Genomic DNA, 22,599 nt, shown 5'->3' on the forward strand with positions numbered 1-22,599 from the left:
TACTTGCTCTAAATTTATTTTCATAAATTGTCAATACTAACTCATTATAACAGTCATGATATATAAAAGGTATCCAATAAAATTAGTCATGATATATAAAAAAAGTATCCAATAAAATTAGTTGACTTCATTCATTACCAATGCATGTCAGTGGTCGTTTGAAAAGGAATTCAAAATTATTATTATATATAACATAATAGCTTTTGGCCAGCGGTCCTTATTGTATTTTCAAACTTTGCATATTCCGACAAGCGCTCTGGCGACCGTCCTACAATCATGACACCAATTTTCAATTGAAAAATAAAGCGCGTTTGTTATTCAAATGCATCGGTTATCTCGCTAGACCTAAACGAATGCGGTGAAAAGAATAAAAAACGAAACGCCGGGAAGGGACAAAATCCCTCCAAAATGCAACTGTCATAAAATTCCAGAACGCCGGAGTGAAAAAGGAAAAAGATATCGCAGCTCGGAAAATACGGTATTTATTTAAGAACTGTTCGGACTGCAAAACATTTTATTTGTTGCCCTTGCCTTAGTATGATTCGTTGCCGTGTTTTGCAACGCCGCGAAATGAAAAGAATGGTTTGCAACCAATTGACATTTTGTTGCCGGTCGTTATTCCATTGAAGTTGTAATGATATGTAGGAATTAATTAAATTACGGTGTCGTGTAATATGTATATATATATATATATATATATATATATATATATATATATATATATATATATATATATATATATATATAATGTATATATATATATATATATATATATATATATATATATATATATATATATATATATATATATATATATATATAATGTATATATATATATATATGTATATATATATATATATATATATATATATATAATGTATATATATATATATATATATATATATATATATATATATATATATATATATATATATATATATATATATATATAATGTATATATATATATATATATATATATATATATATATATATATATATATATATATATATATATATATATATATATATTTATTTATATATGTGTGTGTGTGTTTTGTGTGTATGTGTATGAAGTTTTTAAAATATGCAATTGATTTTTCATATTCACAAACATTAACCCATAAATCTCGTTTATATCCAATTCACTATACCTCGGGAATAACTTATACCCAAGGGGATTTATATTTGATAAGAGCTTCGTCATCAGTAGGATTCGAACCACTGCTTGGTTTGGAGAGAACGATGTACAGTGAGTTTCAACCGCTGAATCATCACAGAGAGGTATAAAGTGATGGCATCAACTCTGCTTTATATGTGTCTTTCAAATTCATTTTTTACTGTACCTGTGCCTGTACAATTCAGTTTTTCCTGCACATGTGCGCGTCCAATTTACTTTTAGCGGTATATGTGACTGTCGAATTAAGTTTTTGCTGTCCATGTAAGCGTCGAATTCAGGTTCAGCAATGCACCTGACACGAACTCAGTCTTTTGGTGTACATGTGGTTGTTGAATTCAGATTTTGATGTACGTATACCCGTCAAATACAGTTTTTTCTTAGCATGTGACTGTTGAATTCAGTTTTTCTTGTGCATATAACTGTCAAATTCGGTCCTGGTGTACATGTGACCTACAATCTCAGTTTTTGCTGTGCATGTGGAATTGAGGTTGTGCTGTGCATTTGCCAGTCAAATCAAGTTTTTGCTGTGCATGTGCCTGTGGAATTCAGGTTTTGCTGTGTATGTGCCTGTCAAATTCAGGTTTTGCAGCACATTCGCCAGTCCAATTGAGTTTTTGCTTTGCATAATCCAGTCGAGTTCGGTTTTTCCTGTACAGGTGTGCCTGTCGAATTTAGTTTTTGCTTTGCATGTGACTGACAAATGCAGGATTTGCTGTACATGTGCTGTTGAAGTCATTTATTGCTGTACATGTGCCTGTCGAATTCTGGTGTTGCTGTACATGTGGCTGTCGAATTAAACTTTTGCTGTACATGTGACTGTCGAATGCCGGTTTGCTGTACATGTGGCTGGAAAATTCAGTTTTCGCTGTACATGTGCCGGTTGAACGCCAATTTTTCTGTACAGGTGGCTGTCGAATTCAGTTTTTGCCGTACATGTGCCTGTCGAATTCCAGTTTTGCTGTACATGTGCCCGTTGAATTCTGTTTTCACTGTACATGTGCCTGTCAAATTCCTGTTTTTTTGCTGTGCGTGTGGCTGTCGAATTCAGTTTTCACTGTACATGTGACTGTCGAAATCAGTTTCTGTTTTACATGTACCTGTCAAATTCAGTTTTCGCTGTACATGTGACTGTCGAATTCAGTTTTTATTGTACATGTGTCTGTCGAATTCCAGTTTTGCTGTACATGTGGCTGTCGAATTCAGTTTTTGCTGTACATGTGACTGTCGAATTCCAGTTTTGCTGTGCACGTGGCTGTCGAATTCCAGTTTTGCTGTGCATGTGGCTGTCGAATTCAGATATTACAGTACTGTACATGTGGCGTCGAATTCAGGTTTTGCTGTACATGCAGCTGTCGAACTCAGGTTTTGCTGTACATGTGACTGTCGAATTCAGGTTTTGCTGTACGTGTGACTGTTGAACTCGGTTTTTGCTGTACATATGCTTGTCGAATTCAGTTTTTCTGTGAGTTCACTGTCGAACTCAGTTTTTGCTGTACATGTCAAATTCATGTTTTGCTGTACGTATGACCGTCAAAATCAGTTTTTGCTGCACATGTGACTATCGAATTCCGCTTTTGCTGTGCTTGTAACAGTCACATGCAGGTTTTGCTGTATATTTGCTTGTCGAATTCAGTTTTTGCTGAGCGTGTGCCTGTCGAATTTGGGTTTTGTACCTATAATCGATATCAAACCACATCCCCAATATAGTTGATTGGTTGGTTTGCATCATGTGGCTAATTATTAATTTGTTTTCCACATACACCATGACTTCTTATATTCACATACATTAAGCCACAAACATCCAATTCACTATATCTAGGGAATAACTTACACCCAGGGGTATTTATAACTGATAAGCACTTTGTAACCAGAGGATTGAAACGACTGCACTGCCGGGTTTAGGAACAATGGTGCACAGTGATTTTTTACCACTGAGCGATCAAGAGAGTTATAAGCTGATATCGAATTCAGGTTTTGCTGTACATGTGCCTATCGAATTCAGTTTTGCTGTGCATGTGCATATCGAATTCAGTTTTGCTGTGCATGTGCATATCGAATTCAGTTTTGCTGTGCATGTGCATATCGAATTCAGTTTTGCTGTGCATGTGCATATCGAATTCAGTTTTGCTGTGCATGTGCATATCGAATTCAGTTTTGCTGTGCAGGTGCATATCGAATTCAGGTTTTGCTGTACATGTGCCTATCGAATTCAGTTCTTGCTGTACATATACCTGGCGAATTCAGTTATTACTGTACATGTACCTATCGAATTCAGTTTTTATTGTGGATGTGCCTATGGAGTTCAGTTTTTGCTGCTCAGGGCCTGTAAAATTCAGTTTTCGTACTTACAGTCGATATTAAGCCACGTTCACCTTGATAGTTGATTATGATTTTTCTTCACACCCAAGCGGAGTATGGAAAAGTCACGTGTACCTGTCTGTTTGTAAATGTATCTAAATTTTATCAGTAAAACTGATATGTATCGCAGTGGTTTTTTTTTTTTTTTTTTTTTTGCCCAAAACACGGATTCGGACATGTTCTCCTACTTTGACTTTGACCTTGGCCTTTCATTTCCCTAGTATATAATGACAATATTTCTTATAGAACAGTACATGATAGATAGCTAAAGTTCAAGAGAAAACAGTCGTCTATATTCTAAATGCTAATAATAAGTAAAGACCGAATAGATTTTTTTTTCATCTCTCGAATATTTTACTTCCTTAGGATTGGAAAAGGACATACATAAAATTCAGTGTTATATTAAAAAGCATCGATAACGCATGACCCTAAACATTATTATCTGCAAATGTGCAGGCTACATTCTATGTTGTAACCGCGATATTGAATATAGATTAGACTTTAAAGGGCGGTATAGAGAGCCTCTTCAGATGAGAGTAAAGTGAGCTGGACAAATATGGACCACATAAATCTAAATGAGTCACCTTCAGCTATTAAAAAGCCATTGGGTATCGTAGTCATACATGGCCATGCAGTAATCTGCACTTCAAAGTTTGTTATATTTTATTACAAACTGGATATACAGATAGATATTAGGTTTAATAAACAAAACTTTGGAATATTTCTGTAAAAAGAAGCAGTCGTCATGAGCGTGAACACTGTCCACTCATTTATGATGATCAAGGTGCCTTACACTAGTAGGACACTAAGGTATTCTTTTGTACCATTTGCAGTAATAATGCATTCACTGCAAACAGCCTGTATAAACAGTCTGAAATTACTGTTACCATTAAAAACAATCTTAGATTACTGTTACCAATAAGCCCTGTATTTTAATTTTCCCCGCCAACCTGTGAAACACTGGACAGTTAATCCTGTACAAATTCAGCCACATATGGACCGTTAATCATGTACCAATTCAGACACATATGGACCCTTAATCCTGTACCAATTCAGCCACATATGGACCCTTAATCCTGTACCAATTCAGCCACATATGGACCCTTAATCCTGTACCAATTCAGCCACATATGGACCGTTAATCCTGTACCAATTCAGCCACATATGGATCCTTAATCCTGTACAAATTCAGCCACATATGGACCCTTAATCCTGTACCAATTCAGCCACATATGGACCCTTCATCCTGTACCAATTCAGCCACATATGGACCCTTAATCCTGTAGCAATCCAGCTACATATGGACCCTTAATCCTGTACCAATTCAGCCACATAAAGCATTAAAGGAGAAAAAGTATATAGAACACTGCACGCGTCTTGAACCTTTTAGGTAGCGGGTTTCTCCACTCCGTAGTCCGCCAGTAGCAAGTGGATGCATTTAAACCTTTCTCTATAATGGGTCTAAAGTAATAATGTACAAATTATCATATACAGGCCTCTACACCTGAAAACAATTTTTAACCTTAACCTTCTTGTAGGGGAAAAAAGCACTAGACATCTTCATCATTAATACCCATATCTTGAGGGAATGAGAATTGTAAATCAACTGTAAATTCTGTCTTAAACTTAAAAACATAACACCATTACTATTACCAGGGAGAAATAGCTGACCTTAGACAGGAACTATGTAAAGTAAGGAGTGTTCACCTAAATACAAATATTTGACATACACAGATGCATAGCATTGCGTAAAATAGATCCAAAATTCTATCAACATAACGAATGGAGAATGTTCTGCGCCACTTGTTGCAAGGTTTCAATCCCCAGACAGAATAAGCTGTACCATGGCAGCAATTACAACTTTTTCGCCGTACTAACTTTTTTGCTCTACTTGAATTGTCATTGCCCAAAATAAAGTCAGTTCATGGATTAAGTAATTACTTCAAATGGTTTTACATGCAAGTTTTTGTGTTATACAATTTTTTTCACCGTAGACAATTGAATGAGACTTTTTATTTTTTTTTACTTAAAGAAGAGCTAAACATCTACTGTACTTGCTTATTCTAGGGACGTGAAATATGTAGCAATTAATAAGAAATTTACAAACTGTTTTCCTATTTGCAAGGTCTTTGATAATAGATATATGCCTCTAATTAATTATGATAATTCGGAGCATGAATCGCTAAGCTGGCAACTAGAAACAAATATGTACTTGCGTCAGCCTTCACGTACGTCAATAGGAAAATTCAATGCATATTAATAGAATTTTAATTTGCCTACAATTTTATTAAGTAATTATAGATATGTAGCTGATTTAGGTTACGTTGTTATTTTAAAATTTTCTTTCTTAATGTACGAAAATTGTTTGAATTTTGGGTAACTAGTAAAAATTAATGGTCATAAAACTAACCAATCAAATAGGCGTTAGAGTAGATAGTATAAAGTATAGAAAATTAGTATGAATGCTTAGTGATTCTGAGTTTAAGAACAACGATCACGTACATCCTAAAGCTCAGATAGCTTACAAACCACGCGAACATTACAACAGCAAAGGTAGCTTTTCCAACACCACAACTTACGTAATGGCCTCTCCGTACACAGTAGCAACAGTATGTGAGTTCATTGTAATTTTTTTTATAGTATTGTCAGCTGTAACATAGTTGGTCAAAAGTTCTGCGTTAGTTCAGTTTCAGTTACCCAGCCATCTACATACATTGAAATTAGTAGCCACACTGTCTTTTTTTTTTTTACTGGATAATTGCGTAAGGTAATCCCATAGATTTGCTGCCATGTCCTGTTTATTAATGTTTTCTCAACACTTATTGATGTTTAATGATTTAGATTTACAATTGTTGAAATATATTTTATCAATTGTTATTTTATAGGATATCTTGCAATGTTACACTGCCCATTTTGACTTGCCATCTGAAATGTGTAAGGAGGAGTGTTCGAACTAGAATTCCAGTTCCGTATGGATTTATATTTCGGTTAAATATTTCCAGATTTTACCTTTTTTACAATACATAACATGTAAATATTTTGTTTCCTTCCGGGTCATGTTCCAGCGTTTCCCTTTTCCCTGTCTAAAAACAGTGGTAAAAGTAAGTCATTCGTTGCCTCCTGTTCATGATCTGCATTAGGACAAAAAATTCATCTTCTCATAAAATTCACCACATGAATCAACCTCATCTTCATGAATAAAACTCATCTTCTTATCCACTCTCACGTAAATGTCTTTGCTCTGTTACCATTAATCTGGGCATATTTTGTAACAATTTGTACGATAACGGATTTCAGCTGCTACATTATATTCGATTGTACCTGGTAAAGTATTTTAGTCTCCGAGGTTGTGCAATTACTTTATATACTTTATAAGTTTTTCAGTCATGCTTCCTTGTAATGTTTATTTGTTTTTATGCTTCTCTCCAGGAAACTGACTTTTCCACAGGACATATAATCAGATGAAGCAGCGCTTGACTTTTGGAGATGTGGTTATAATCACCTGGTAATGATTTTACAAAGCATACATTAGCTACAGCTTCATCTACATCTTCGATACTCTTTGCCACATTCCACTTCAAAGTTCCCAGCTGCCTTTTCCTATAAAGAGGCTTCTGCACATTCTGTGATCAACGACAGTTAGGTTTTTATTTTCACCGACGCTTGGGATTTCCCGTAGGGGGGTAGCGCTGTCAGTGCACCTCACGCGGTGCACTGTAGGCATCACTTAAGGTTCTTTGCAGCGTGCCTTCGGCACCTAGCTGCAACCCCTTTCGTTCTTTTACTGTACCTTTCATATTCTCTTTCTTCATTGTACTTTCCACCCTCTCCTAACCCCAGCGTTCGACTCTCCGACCAGCCAATGAAGAATTGAAGGAATTTATTTCTGATGATAGAAATTCATTTCTCGTCATAATGTGGTTCGGATTCCACAATAAGCTGTAGGTCCCGTTGCTAGGTAACCAGTTGGTTCTTAGCCACGTAAAATAAATCCAATCCTTCGGGCCAGCCCTAGGAGAGCTGTTAATCAGATCAGTGGTCTGGTTAAACTAAGATATACTTAACTTAACCTTCTCCTAACAGTTGATTCACAGTGCAGCTGCGAGTTTTCCTCCTGTCACACCTTTCAAACCTTTTACTGTCAATTTCCATTTCAGCGCTGAATGACCTCATAGGTCCCAGTGCTTGGCCTAAATTCTATATTCAGCACAGTTCAGCTAAAAAATTTGGGCATATTTTCCGAAACGCGCTAGCCATTTCAGAGACAGCTGCAAATAAAGTTTTGTGGGAATATCAGTTGGTTCATTTGTGTGATCCGTTAGTTGCACGAGCTGGATAATACAGGTAACCCCGATGCTGGACAGCCTATGTGAAGCAGCTTTTCGTTCCATACTGCCGGCTGTCCTGTTCAAGTATACTACCACCGCCACCGAAGCGTCATTTTGACCGTTAAAAAAATATAATAACTCAGTGCATTGGTAACCCCAGAGAACTCCATGGAAGTTACCATTGCTTGAATTTGACTTCTTATAGCTACTAGGATCACAAAACATACCAAAGGTATGAAGTAACACTAATACTAAAATTATAGAGTGTGAACATTGTAATTTGTACCTTTAGTTTTCGGGTGTTGCTGATAACCAAGTCTTGAGAAAAATTAGTGTAAAATCCCTTAGATAAGGTGGTATATTGAAAATACATTATGGGTCAAATTATAAACAATAAATAGTGCTCCAGCTCATTAAAACATAAAAGAGCTGGAGACCTGTTCATGTTTGGTAATTTGACACAATGTATTTTCATTGTCCCGTGTTTAACAGGTTTTCACTATTTTTTTCAAGTTATGGTTATCATTAACACCCGAACATTAAAGGTACGTGTCGTCTTGATTTGCCAATTACAATGCTTGCTTGATATCTTTGTATTAATAGTACTACTGCATTACTTTTGGTGTGGTTTACGATCCCGGATACTATGATAAATCCAAGTCAAGTAATAAGTTCCGGTACTGGGATTGACAATGCACGGAATTATTATTTTCCTAATGTATCAGGTAGTGTAACAGAGTACAGCAGCCTACAGTCTGGAACGGACAGTTGCAGCAAAGAGGTTGCCCAGCATCAAGGTTAACAATACTGTAGTGCTCGCCGAGTATCACTAAGTGATTGCACAAGCGAACATTTGATATCCTTGCCACACTTCTCTCTGAAGCGTTGCCACACTTCTCTCTCACGCATTGCCACACTTCTCTCTCACGCGTTTCATTTTACCTGTAAGGGCTGTTTATTTTAGGCTAATCATGTCATTTGAGGAAGTCTTCTGTTTCTTCTCTGATAAGAAATGGCATTTTATTTACATCTTGGCTTTTAGAAACTCTAAAATATACAATTAAAAGACGTGCCAAAACTAAAGTCGATATTTCAAAGTAGAGGTGATGGGCTGCGTGAAGAGACTTCGTTGATTTTTGTAATGGAGTCACAAGACAATGTAGAATCTTTGTTACACTCGTTACCATTGTTTAGTATGCAATCAAAGGTTTTTGGAGGCATATTCATGGATTAAACTGATGTTTGTTTCTTCATGTGGTAAATACTTTGGAGTTTTTATCCCAGAGAGGCTTTGATGATTATCAAGGAAAAGGCGTTTGAACTGAAAAAGCGGTACACACAAGCAAAATGTGGTTTCTTAGTAGTGTTGGTTTTACGATGCAGAGACGCACCACACTAACTGTTAATATTTACGTGAATCCAGTGTTAGGCAGTGAGGCATCTTTGCAGTTAAGTAAACGATTGGATCTCAAAGAAGATGATTTTTTTTTTTTTTTTCGAAAAAGTTTCCTTGATAGTTTTACTTAGACCTATCTTTAAAACGTATTACTGTGAAGCTTCACTTAATTAGCATGCTTACAACAAATGCAGTAACAATAGCGTTAAGAAAGCAAGATTGTTCACTTTTTCTTGGATGAGGGAATAGTGCAGTCAATAAAACCTTCTTAAGGTTGTTTGCACTGTCTTTCGGCCCACAGCTGTATCCACTTTTTATCCTTTTTATTTACTTGCATTTCCACTTCTTTCTTCCATCTTGCAGTCCAATTACTCCAACTCCCCCTTTTCACTGTCCTCAGAAAAGAGTAGCTAAAATTGCCACGTGCTTGGCTTCATAGCCTAGTTTTTGTAAATCAATCTGTTCATTAATGGCGGGCTATAAATTTCACCTTTACCGGGAAAATGGCGATAAAACGCGGACAGATTTAAACTCAGCTTTTCATCTTTGAATGTTTACAACTTGTTAAAAAAAATTACTAATGACATTCATTTCCCAAGTGAAACTGAGCGACCTCTTGGCTCGTGAATTTTACTGATTAGATATTATAATGGATCATCTTAGTGGCTGAAAGAAAAGAAAGGCTATCAGCACTTATTTACCCAACTGTCATAAAAAGGATTTTGGATGTCAATATCGTTAGCAAAATCAATATTCCAATAATTGGACTCCCCGCAATAGAAATGCAACGGCGTTTATCAAGATGATAATCTCCGTTCGTAAATATTCTAAATAATTGAAAGATTTATACTGGCTGATGTGATGTAATGTGCGTAATCGGAATTTTAACAGTGGTAATACTAGGTATTAACTAATGTCATTTAAGAAAAAGTGTACATGTAGTGTATATGTAAGCATGTTTAAATGAATGTATTTAGACACAGACACACACACACACACACTCATACACATGCACTCATACACACAGACATGGACAGATGAATATATATGTATATATATATATATATATATATATATATATATATATATATATATATATATATATATATATATATATATATATATATATATATATATATATATATATACTACATATATATATACAGTATATATGTATATATATATACACATATATATATGTACATATACATATGTATATATGTATATTTATATATATATATATATATATATATATATATATATATATATATATATATATTATTTATATATATATATATATTATTTATATATATATATATTATTTATATATATATATATTATTTATATACATATATACATTATATATATATATATATATATATATATATATATATATATATATATATATATATATATTGTTTCAAGAGTGTAATTTAATATAGTCGGATTTACTTCAGGCTAACTAATTTAAAAAGCATCAGCTGAATCATTCTTTGTCCCTGTATTAAGGAATAATATTATATATATTTTGGTTTGGCATTTAAAGCATTTTAGAGTGACATTTCATAGATAAGGAATGGCAGGAGTGGTGGGTTTAAAGACATATCACTCAAATTCGTCATCCGGATAAGAGTCTGACCCATATATTTTTACCGACCAGGCTATTGCCAGTTGTTTTGTAACGTTCAGTATATTCCCTTTTACATAATGCAAAGTTTTCCTAATATTATTCGTGGAGATGGGACCAAAAATATGGAACTTTGTCATATTTGATCTTTTATTAGTATCGTGATACAGCATCTGACTGTGTCTAATAATAAAATTTCAGTTTTAAAAGTGAAAAAAAAATGTAAAAAAAATGTAAAAAAATCAGAATACAACTACTACGAAATACAATAAAATTATTTTCTGTTTAACAATCTGATCTACTTACAACTGTGCTATGATGAATGTTTAAAAAAGGACGTGACCTCTTAATTAGCTGGCAGTGAATATTCATATTTTATTTAGCACTGTTCTTCGCAGAACCTACTCGCTGCATGAAATGTATTTTGAGTGGAAAATGAAAAATCGCATGAACATGCACAAAACCCGTTTATTAGCACATAAAACACGAATATCTTTCATTGTGTTTTACGTCTATTTAGCTTGAAAAGAAAGAATCTGACATTGCGAAAATACTGTGACTTTATGCATAATCATAGTGTTAAATTCCTGCGTAACAAAAAAATATACAGTAAATGCTATCACATCCGAAGAAAAAGAACATTCCACAGAAACGCACATTGATAAAGTAAATTCTGATGTTCAGTGATTCAGTCTTATCTCTTTGTATTGCAGCGCAACGAAAGACGCGGAGTTGTGGCTGTTTGATATGCAGCGCCCTAATTAGTCTTGATACAACAGCGCAACTGTCAAAATCAAGTCTGGGATCAAGCTGTAGTAGACTGTTTTGAAACACATGAAGCCTTCATGCTTATCTCGTCAAATAGAATGTTTAATGGTTTGGGCAAATATGGCCTAGAAGTTTCAAACAACTACAAACGTGAGAGCCGTCCAATGTTACTCTGTTACCCTACGATATGGCAACGACTTTGATTGACGGTATGTTCAAGTTTGCTGGGAGATACGTTGCGGTTTTGAACTGAACAAAGGTCGTTAGGCCTTTTTTTTTATCTACTGGAAACAAATATAAAATATGACAAAAAGGCAGTTTCAAAACATATGAATGGGAACTATGGCATGTTGATGCATCCTATTAGATGAACTGTATCTTCAAAGCGTTAAATACACATGTGATTTTTGTCAGTTTCACATTAGGACAATAATAATAATAATAATAATAATAATAATAATAATAATAATAATAACAATAATATGGTGCTCTCTTACAAAGAATAGTAATAAACTGAAAGATGATTCTATTAGAGAATTAATGTTTTCATTGAACTGCTAAGTTATGTCTTATCGTAAATAAAGATTAGCCTGCAAAGGAATTACGAATATTCTAAATTCTAAAAGGAATATATATATATATATATATATATATATATATATATATATATATATATATATATATATATATATATATATATATATATATATATATATATATATATATATATATATATATATATATATATAGGTGAAAATACTTTACGGAACAATTCACTTTCCTAATAATTTGAACAACATAACCTTTCACAGTATTTTTCAGTTCCCAAAATCATAGTGGAGTTTCATGGAATCAGTAAATTCTCAGATTTCACGTAAAGTTTCGCATTTGGCCAATTAATGAAAAGCAAATAATGGCATATTGGGGAGAGAGCTTTAAGACGGTGAAGCAAATACATTTTTGCAGATTTCTTATAATAAATTATTTTAAGTTCTCTTATAATAATTCTGATTTAACAGTTGCCCTAATTTGCTTGTTTACTGGTCTTTGGAACTAGAGGCTTTGATACACACACACGCACATATTTATGTAATATATATATATACTGTGTATATATATATATACATATATATATATATATATATATACATATATATATATGTATGTGTATATATATATATATATATATATATATATATATATATATATATATATATATATATATATGGAATTCTCCAGTACAATAGTGAAAGAGTGAATGATTGACTAATGTATGTGTAGGAAAAGAAAAGTTCCAAAGAAACAAGTTAAAGAAACAGATATTCTTTTTATAATTAAATGTAAAAGTCATAGACAAGACTACAGGAATTATGCACAGCATACCTTCCTTAGTATAACTGGGAAGGTTTCTGATCAGATCGTGACTGAGAATGAAAGATAATTCAACAAATGTTCTATAGGGCATGAACAGAGTGGATTTAGAGAGAGTGTATATATCTTTTTTTGTTTTAGCGGTATTTGAATGTTAATGGAGAAAGCTACATACACCTACCCGCAGTTTAAGCTAGAAATGATAGAGGGGCAACGTGGCAGGTGTCGAGGACGTATGGCATAAACGCTAATTACTGAGAGCGATAACAAGGTCTTATGATGTACGTGAAGCATTTCTTTGAGTCTGTAGACAGGTGACGAATCTGTTGTAAAAATGGAGTTGAGATAAGTTTGTGTCTTGTTCCTATTACCGTTTATTATCTTTGCGGACAGAGTGACCCAAAAAGGCAGAGATGTCGGTTCCAAGATAACGGAAGAGAAGTTGAGTCACGAATTGATTGTGGAGAAACTAATATTCACAGATCATGCGATGGTGAAAGGTGATTGTGAACGGACACTTATGCTATTAGTGAGAGTCTAAATAAATCAACTAGAGACGGAAGTCATGAGTGCGCTTGAGCAAGAGTAGGGTTATGAGGGTAAATTTGAATCAAAGAAATAGAGTTAATATTTCGAATGGTGGCAAGTTGAGTCACAGAACGATGAGGGAGGAAATGTACCATGATGTATGCAAGAGATTGGGAAGATGCTAGTAGTGCCTATGGAAGTCAAGAATGGAATGTATGAAGGGATCAAGTTCCATTATAGAAGCCATCTTTGTCTATTGAGAGATAGCTATTTATTTGTCTGTTTGTTTGCCTTTTTTTTTTTTTTGTCTTTTTACCCAGTAGTTTTGGTAATATAGAAAATGAAAGGGCGAAAATATGGTTAATATACACGGAAGGATGGATCTGAGTGTTTCCAGATTGTTTTGTCATGAAGAAGGACTGGAGGATGGTGAAAATGGTATACAATACAGAAAGGTTGGACAGAGGGAAAATAGGAAGACCTATAACGGATGGGTAGACGAAGTAAAAATCTTACTGGAACGGAGGGGTCTCAGTATTCAGGACGCTAAAATATATGTAAGGGGTTCATCCACGATTCAGCAAGATTACTGTGAATATGGCAGTGATCATTGCCGTATCTTGTTTTGAAACCATCCTTTATTAGGCAGGAGAGGGCTCAAAGTTAAATGAAATAGTTACATACACATATATATATATATATATATATACACACACACACACATATATATATATATATATATATATATATATATATATATATATATATATATACTTGTGTGTGTGAATGAAATGTTTATATTTTAACAGTTGTTTGGTTCGCGTTATCTTACTAAACATTTTGAGAGAGAGAGATAATTGTTATTTAGCGAGTAAGGAATTCTTGGGTCATGCTCTTGTTATCTCTCTCCCAAACGCCTATGTATGACACAAGCTCAGAGCCATCTCGAAAACCCAGGACTGCACATAAATAAATAACTTCTTCTTCTTCTTTTTTAGCGTGCTTTTCTCCATTTTTTGTATGGGGTAAGCACGATGCCTTATTTTGAGGGACTTTGATTTGGCTCTGGGGTAGACCGTAGTCTCGATCGGCTGCCGTAAAACGAAATGACTTCTTATCTCAAGTATTCTAAGATATGCAGTATTTTTCTTCAAGTGTATGAGGATTATATTATTCTAGCACCACTGAGTTTCCATAATAGACTGTAGACACACTTGCATTTATTCTTTCTTAGTTAATTCCCTTGACGACAAGACTCGCTTCCCTGAATATGCTATGTTAAAAACGCAAGTGAAAAAGTAATCGGGCTTAGGGAATTAGCTCAACCTGATTTGTTTCGAACCGATGGGATTATGCGACTTAGCAACGGAAGCATTTCTGTCCTCAACAACATCACCGATTTTTCGTTACCGTTTTTCAGGTTTTCAACAGGGTATTAGGCCTCATGGGAAGCCTCTTGATCTGTCATATTATGCCTGTTCAACAGTAACTCATAAATACCCTTTCTTGTTGGTTTTACGTTTTTATAGTAGACTATACCTTACCCATGTCATGGTTGATCTACTAATTGTTTCCGTAGTCAAAATAGGTTCAAAGGGAGATAGACAGTATCTGATTGTTACTTATGTCACAAACCTCACTCGAAAGATCAATCAAATAAGAACCGTGTTTACTGCAGTGCGTCACAGACTGAATTTAAGTTTACTGGCCGTGCCAAAAATAGCATACTTGAAAAGATCTGCACCACTGGTGATGATTAAGGAATTTCAATTCCGGTAATGGAGGCACAATGTAATACGTAAATCAGACCTTCATTGACCCAGTTTTGGAGATCAGTATTCCGTGCCCTAGTTGTTGATTCCGAAGTATTCACGGTATCCATTAACCTTTCGTTTCTGCGTTGACCTACACTGAGAGAAAAGTCTTGTTTTGTATAATTTTCTGAACAGAGCGATGCAGAATAACGGTACAGTTTCGCTGTTCCATTAATTTATATATCCTTCATACTATAGCGTTAAGTTTTCATATTAGAAACACGTAGGCACACACAGATACATACAGGCATACATGCACACACACATACATACAGGCATACATGCACACATGCACACATACATACATACAGGCATACATGCACACATACATACATACAGGCATACATGCACACATACATGCATACATACACGTGACTTTTTTTATACCAAAAAATATTAAGCCACAAATAACACACACTCAAGGAGGTTTATAATTGAAAAAGGCCATCAGCCAATTATTAATTATAATTACCTAATTACCTTTAATGGCCCAATTAATGTGCAGAGGCAATAGACAACCTGGAAAAATAAATCACAAGATAAATCCTCATCATTTTCTTCTTTGGATTGCTAAAGACCTTTCCCTAAGGACCTTTGAAGACATCGTAAAACCCAAAGAAGAAAATAATGAGGATTATACGCAGTTTCATTTATTATTATATATATGTATATATGTTACAGTCAACATGCGTAATCAGTCATTACGCGAATTGCCTGAAATTTCAGTCAGATAGCGAAATGCACTTAGGGGACATTTGATCCCCAGGAGCTATTACTAAACACGGCGAAACAGTGAGTCACCTACACTGTTTCGCCGTGTTTAGTACTAGCCCCTGGGGGTCAAATATATTTCGCCGTGTTTAGTACTAGCTCCTGGGGGATCAAATGTCCCTAAGTGCATTTCGCTATCTGACTGAAATTTCAGGCAATTCGCGTAATGACTGATTACGCATGTTGACTGTAACATATATATATATATATATATATATATATATATATATATATATATATATATATATATATATATATATATATATATATATATATATACACATGTATATATATATACATATACATACATACATATATATATACACACGTGCGAGAGAGCATTAGACGAATATATTTATCTAGGAACGTGCGCGATCGACGATTCGATCACACGTATTTGCATAAATGCATGCAAAATAGTTGTCTGGAGTCCTATCAGGAAGGAATTTCGCTTCGTGGAATCTAAAATTGCTCCGCTTTTCAAATGGAATAGCAATGCCCTCCATCTTCGTCGGTTTATCCACGATCTGCTTTACTCGTTTTCGAAAACAATCAGCACGCGCTAATTGCCTGAGCTCTGGCGTATTTTTGCTCTTCCATGTTTGCTTAGCATATCCAACGAAGTGGAACCTGTCGTCAAGCGCCGGAATTGCAGAGGAGGAATTTACCGATATTGGGAGACACCGAAGGGTTTTTATCAGTCAGAAGGAAAATATTTCTTACGGGGACTTTATATCATGTTGTTATGATTTCAGAGGGTTTTACTTGAGAGAAGAGATGCGTCGGTATAATGTGAGAAATTTTAATAATTAATTTGTAATAAAAATATAACTTCTACGGCCCTAGTTTTATCGAAATAGGATTATGACTCTTTTACGCAAATTACGAAACTGATAATACCATCTTGTTTTATAGACTAGGTAAATTAAACAATAAGAAGCATATAGCTTTTGGATGGAGTCATGATCATAGGGTCATAGGCAATATATATATATATATATATATATATATATATATATATATATATATATATATATATATATATATATATATATATATATCTATATACAGCTATATGTGTGTGTGTGTTGTTGTTTGTGTGTGTGCGCGTTTTTGCTAACAATGAAAGTCCCTTTACGCTCGCACAGACAAGAATTTTCAGAGAGTAGCGATAGTATCTCGATATAGTTCTCCGTGTCATCGTATACAAGACACCTGTGGAAGACAGGACAATCAAAACCGCTACAAGACAAGAATCGATGCCGGATATAGGAATGATATCTTCATCATCACTGAAACAACTGATAACATAAAGAGGATTGCGGAAGCCTTCAAAATTAACTAATCCTTAATTTTAAAGCCAAAGACAGTAAGGACGAAACGAGACATCCTTAAATTGATGTCTTTCTTGACAATAAAAAAAAAAATAACATAATTCGTCGCAAAATGTACAAATGTCATTCCCATCCTTAATGCAGTGATATTTCCAGACTCAGACAAAAGTTCCAATGACGGCACTTGTATTAGGAAGGCTTCTCCCACTGCAGTGTTTGGAAAGCTCTCTGTGCAGAATTGGAGCGGAATGTTGAAAAACAACGGATAGCCCAGCAACATCAGTGAGATCATGAAACTGGAGAAAAGTAAAGATTTTTAGAAACGGTCCTAGAAAACCACAAAGAAAATGCAAAAGTATAAAAATCAACTCTGAATTCAACTCCGTTGCATGATAAACAGCAGAAGTCCAGAAGAGAACTGTCACGTAAGAGGTATGACTAACACAAAAGGCATTTATAAGACAGTACTGCTGAGAGTCTTCAGCTAAAACAGCTTAATAGCTACCCTTGTGATGAATGTCAGTAATAACCCAAGAACGCCCCAGGAGTATAAATCCAGCATGGTTTACAATTTTGAATGTACATAACAAGAAAACTTCCTATGGAAGATCATATCAGCGATGGTGAGGTAGTTCACTAAGAGGATAACTATTGTTGATATTCTACAGCAGCAAGTATGATGCTCAAAATATAGTTTGTCTTCTCGTATTCGGCTGTAGAAGGATTTGCTGCAGGCCTTCAGAACCTGTAAGTAGAGGCAAGGGAGCCAGTCTTGTAAAGCCAATGGAAATTCTTGAATCTTCCTCTAGTGATTTTTTTTTTTTTTAATTTTCAGTTTTTCTAATTGGTGGGGTTTATATGTTAGTTTTGCTTTTTTTCAGATTCTTGTTTGTAATTCTTAATGTTTTTAAAGTGCACACCTATATACTCAGTCTACTAGTTCCATTGTCTAGCCCACATGGTAGTCATTAGTTACCAGGTGAAACAGCTGTCACCATTACAGAAAATGAATTAAGCAACATAACAGCAATTTTTCATTTCCTTCAGAATTTCAGAATATAGGAGGAGGTATAAGAAACTGTAGTGGTGTTGTCATAATGAAGAGAGGCCACATGTGCATTAGCATTCAAAGAGAATATGTATATGTATGTATGTATGTATATATATATATATATATATATATATATATATATATATATATATATATATATATATAGATAGATAGATAGATAGATAGATAGATACAGATCGATAGACTCATTAATATTTATAACACTGTATCCATGGAATAACTTACATTTAAAGGGAATTATAAATAAGCAAATCAACCTTGGTAAGATATATACATGCATATAAATCATTACCTTTGAGGTGCGTTATTCCCAGGGAGAAGTGATTTAGAGATAAACAGCTGGTTATTGCTTAGTATTTGTAAGTATTAAAAATATTTGTTAATAAGTAAAGCTGATAAGTTACCTTTCACATAATGCCAAAACACAACGTTCAGCTATCACGATGTAGATGGGTTGATTTCCGTTCTAAGGAGGCAGCCTGAATTCGAAATTAATCATCTTTCTTGACAGCTGAATGTATAATGTTACTGTCACCGACATAGCCCACAATAAGGCATGGGTTCCATATCTGTTCAGGATAGGTGTCCGCATCAAGTTAATTCCCTTTAGGCGTAAGTCATTCCCAAGTTAAAGTGGATCCGATATTAATGTTGTTGCTTAATATTTGAAAGTATAAAACATGATCTGTAAAGTTGACAAAATACCATCCTATCTACCCTTTTAAGGTACTCGTCACGTTTCGAAAATAATTTGACTAGGAATCATCATTCATAAAGATGAGAAAATAATCGTATTGTGGAATCATACCGGCAACAATTTTTGTGTATTTCTATTAGATCAGCAAATAATATATATTTTTTTTTTTCATAACAATATGAATAAATATTTGTAAATTATTTCATTGTTCCTACATAATTTATTTTTAACACTCCGCAATCGATAAATCACTTCATTCTTACGTTGTAAAATATCTACACATATTAATTTTATTCTTATAGTTTTCCTGAAGATAGTCTTCCTCGTTATTTTAAGCATGATTATCAACATCCTAGTATCTATTGCTTTTCTCATGTCTCTTTAATTTGAATTTATAATAATTTTTAATTCTCTCTCTCTCTCTCTCTCTCTCTCTCTCTCTCTCTCTCTCTCTCTCTCTCTCTCTCTCCCCCCGTTGCCAGCTCCCAATTAATTCTGTCTACTTCTCTCCAGAGCTGGACTTCTACCTTGAAACTTTGCTGTTAATCAGGTCGAGCAAACTCTCTGGCAACTGGTGAAAACAAATCTGATGGCTTAAGTTAAACTTTACCGAAGGAAAAATAAACACCAGTTCTTTGAAGGTCTTGATATCCGTCCATGTTTCTTCGGCCGTGAATCCCTCTAAGGCTCTATTTTTTTCTAACGGTTGAGCGCAACGATCTAGGTGCAAGGAATTTCAAAAGAAAAATTGACGGAAAAATACTCGGTTACTGCTAATTATGCATGTTAATTAATTCTAGAGGTCTGCTTGCATGCATGGAAATAAGAAACCCTACTTCAAAAAAATGTGATGTTTGTTAACTGGTTTGAGTTTTTTTTTAAAGAGCATACGTGAAATGGGAGTGCATAAAAACTGCCATTTAACATACTCTTACTTTCCAACATGTCAGGCAATTCATATTAAAAAAAAATTAAACTCTAGTCATTCACTTTTCATGTTTTTTTAATTTTTTTTAATTACCATCATATATTCTCCAGTTAGTTCATTGTCACTGTTGGCCAATTATATTCACCAAATGAGCTTAGAATTAAATATCTTTTAAGTTGTCGAAATAGTTACCGAGGAAACACAACACTCCATTTTTTTCCTGAGAGCTTGATCACAACTTTATTAGATTTTCAATCTTCACAAATATAGGAATCCCAGATCCTCTTCTTTATAATCCCAAACCATTTTCTCTCTTAACCTCACTAGAATCATGGTATTGTCATTCCAAAATGGGTTGCCCTACTAGACAATACTGCGAACCACGAATCTCATCAGCAATCTGAACGAGAAGCGACAACAACGCTTTAAATTCCTGCAAAATAAGCTATAACGATTCTCATTCATGTGCATATTACACAGAGAAAAAAAATCTCAAATATAGTCACTTTACCTCATATAAATTTCTAAATGAAATATACTTTCCAATAAAATATGAAACAAACATCAACCGAAGGGTTTATTCACAAATGCCTGTTAGTGTATTCATAAATCGATGAATGCACATAAGTGTATATTACTGAACCATGCAAATGCTAGGTATTCTTAGCAGGCAGAATGAAAGAAAAACTAAACCTGTTTTGTTGCCTTTCTCGCCTTCTGTCTGTAAATTCATTGGTGAAATTAATCTGTAGGAATACGCCCAAAGGTCCAATAGATGGTCAAATTTCTGTAAACAAGGCACACCATTAATGTCGTTGTCTCTCTAGCTTGTAATGTAGCATTTACAGTCTGTTTTTCGTGATCTAATCACACACGTGATTATATTATATATATATATATATATATATATATATATATATATATATATATATATATATATATATATATATATATATATATTATATATATATATATATATATATATATACATATATATGTGTGTATGTTGGAAGAATGACAATGGATTTTATATATATTAACTGCCTTGAAGTGTGTGTGTGTGTGTATATAACATTGTCACCTGAGAAGTTGGAAGAATGACAATGAATTTTTAATTAACTCCCTTGATATAATGGATAAACTGACTTACCTTGATATCACATCTAAGTAAACAGATAATTGGATGTTGCCTTGGTAAATTATAACCAGTAAATGCTTTAAACTGAATTTATTTACAAATGAAGCAATCATATTTAAGGGCTGACTTAGTAGCAAGCAAGCACATACAAGGTGCAATAAAAGCTCAACACTGCGTAGCAAATCATTGAATCTGAAAAGGCTACTGCCCTGAAATAGTTCGACACTTTTTGACTTTATTGCGGACTGGTTAAACAATTTTTTGTTAACGCAACTTGTTCACTAAGGGGGGAACTGTCTAGTGCCCTGGGACTGAGTAATCAGAAGACTTCTTGCACATGGCAGGATGGCAGTTAAACTCTGAGCTATTTCTGGTTCACAAGGCAGGGGCAGACCTCTTGAAGAGCCAGATAACAGGATTCTGGAAGAGTATTCGAGATTAGCATTCAAATCCAATGATTTTCTCTCACATGAAATTACTTATGCATGATGAAGGAATTGAGCAATTAGATTTAATTAGCGCATGATAACACTATGGTGGGAATGGTCTAATTATGATTACTGAACTAATTTAATTTGAGCTTGGGACAAGTCATGAGGGCAAATGGTCTTGCTAGGTCTTATTGAACAAAGGGGCTTTGTTTAGGAGAATGAAAAGTTGGAAATACTGAAAATGGGGAGAAATTTATGAGGAAAAAGTTAAGTATACCTTAGTTTTACCAGACCACTGAGCTGATTAGCTCTCCTAGGGCTGGTCCGAACGATTAGACTTATTTTACGTGGCTAAGAACCAGTTGGTTACCTGGCAACGGGACCTACAGCTTATTGTGGAATCCGAACCACCTTATAGCTAGAAATGAATTTCTGTCACCAGAAATAAATTCCTCTAATTCTTCATTAGCCGGCCGGAGGCTCGAACTCGGGCCTAGCGAGTGCTAGCCGACAACTCTACCGACTCGCCCAACGAGGAACTTGTCAACAGAGGAGCTTGGTAAAACAAGGCGCACTATACCCGAGAACAAGGAAACAGATACTGCCAAGCAAACGTCTAAAGCATGAGAAAAGTTTGAAAAGGATGGAACGCAAGTCTCGATTTATGAGGTAATGACCCCAGTAGCCTGAAATGCTGCCATCGCCAGTTTTAGTGACTTGAAGCAATTCCTTACGCATGGCAAGTCAAGGGGAAAAGCATTCTGGATTGCGGACCAGAGATTCAAGTTAGCTTGTAAAGACCTCTGGATGGGAGATGTATAGTGGAAAATGGGCCAAAACTTGCATGTGTGAGAGCGGTG

Source organism: Macrobrachium rosenbergii, chromosome 20, assembly GCF_040412425.1.
Source record: "Macrobrachium rosenbergii isolate ZJJX-2024 chromosome 20, ASM4041242v1, whole genome shotgun sequence".
Taxonomy (NCBI): domain Eukaryota; kingdom Metazoa; phylum Arthropoda; class Malacostraca; order Decapoda; family Palaemonidae; genus Macrobrachium; species Macrobrachium rosenbergii.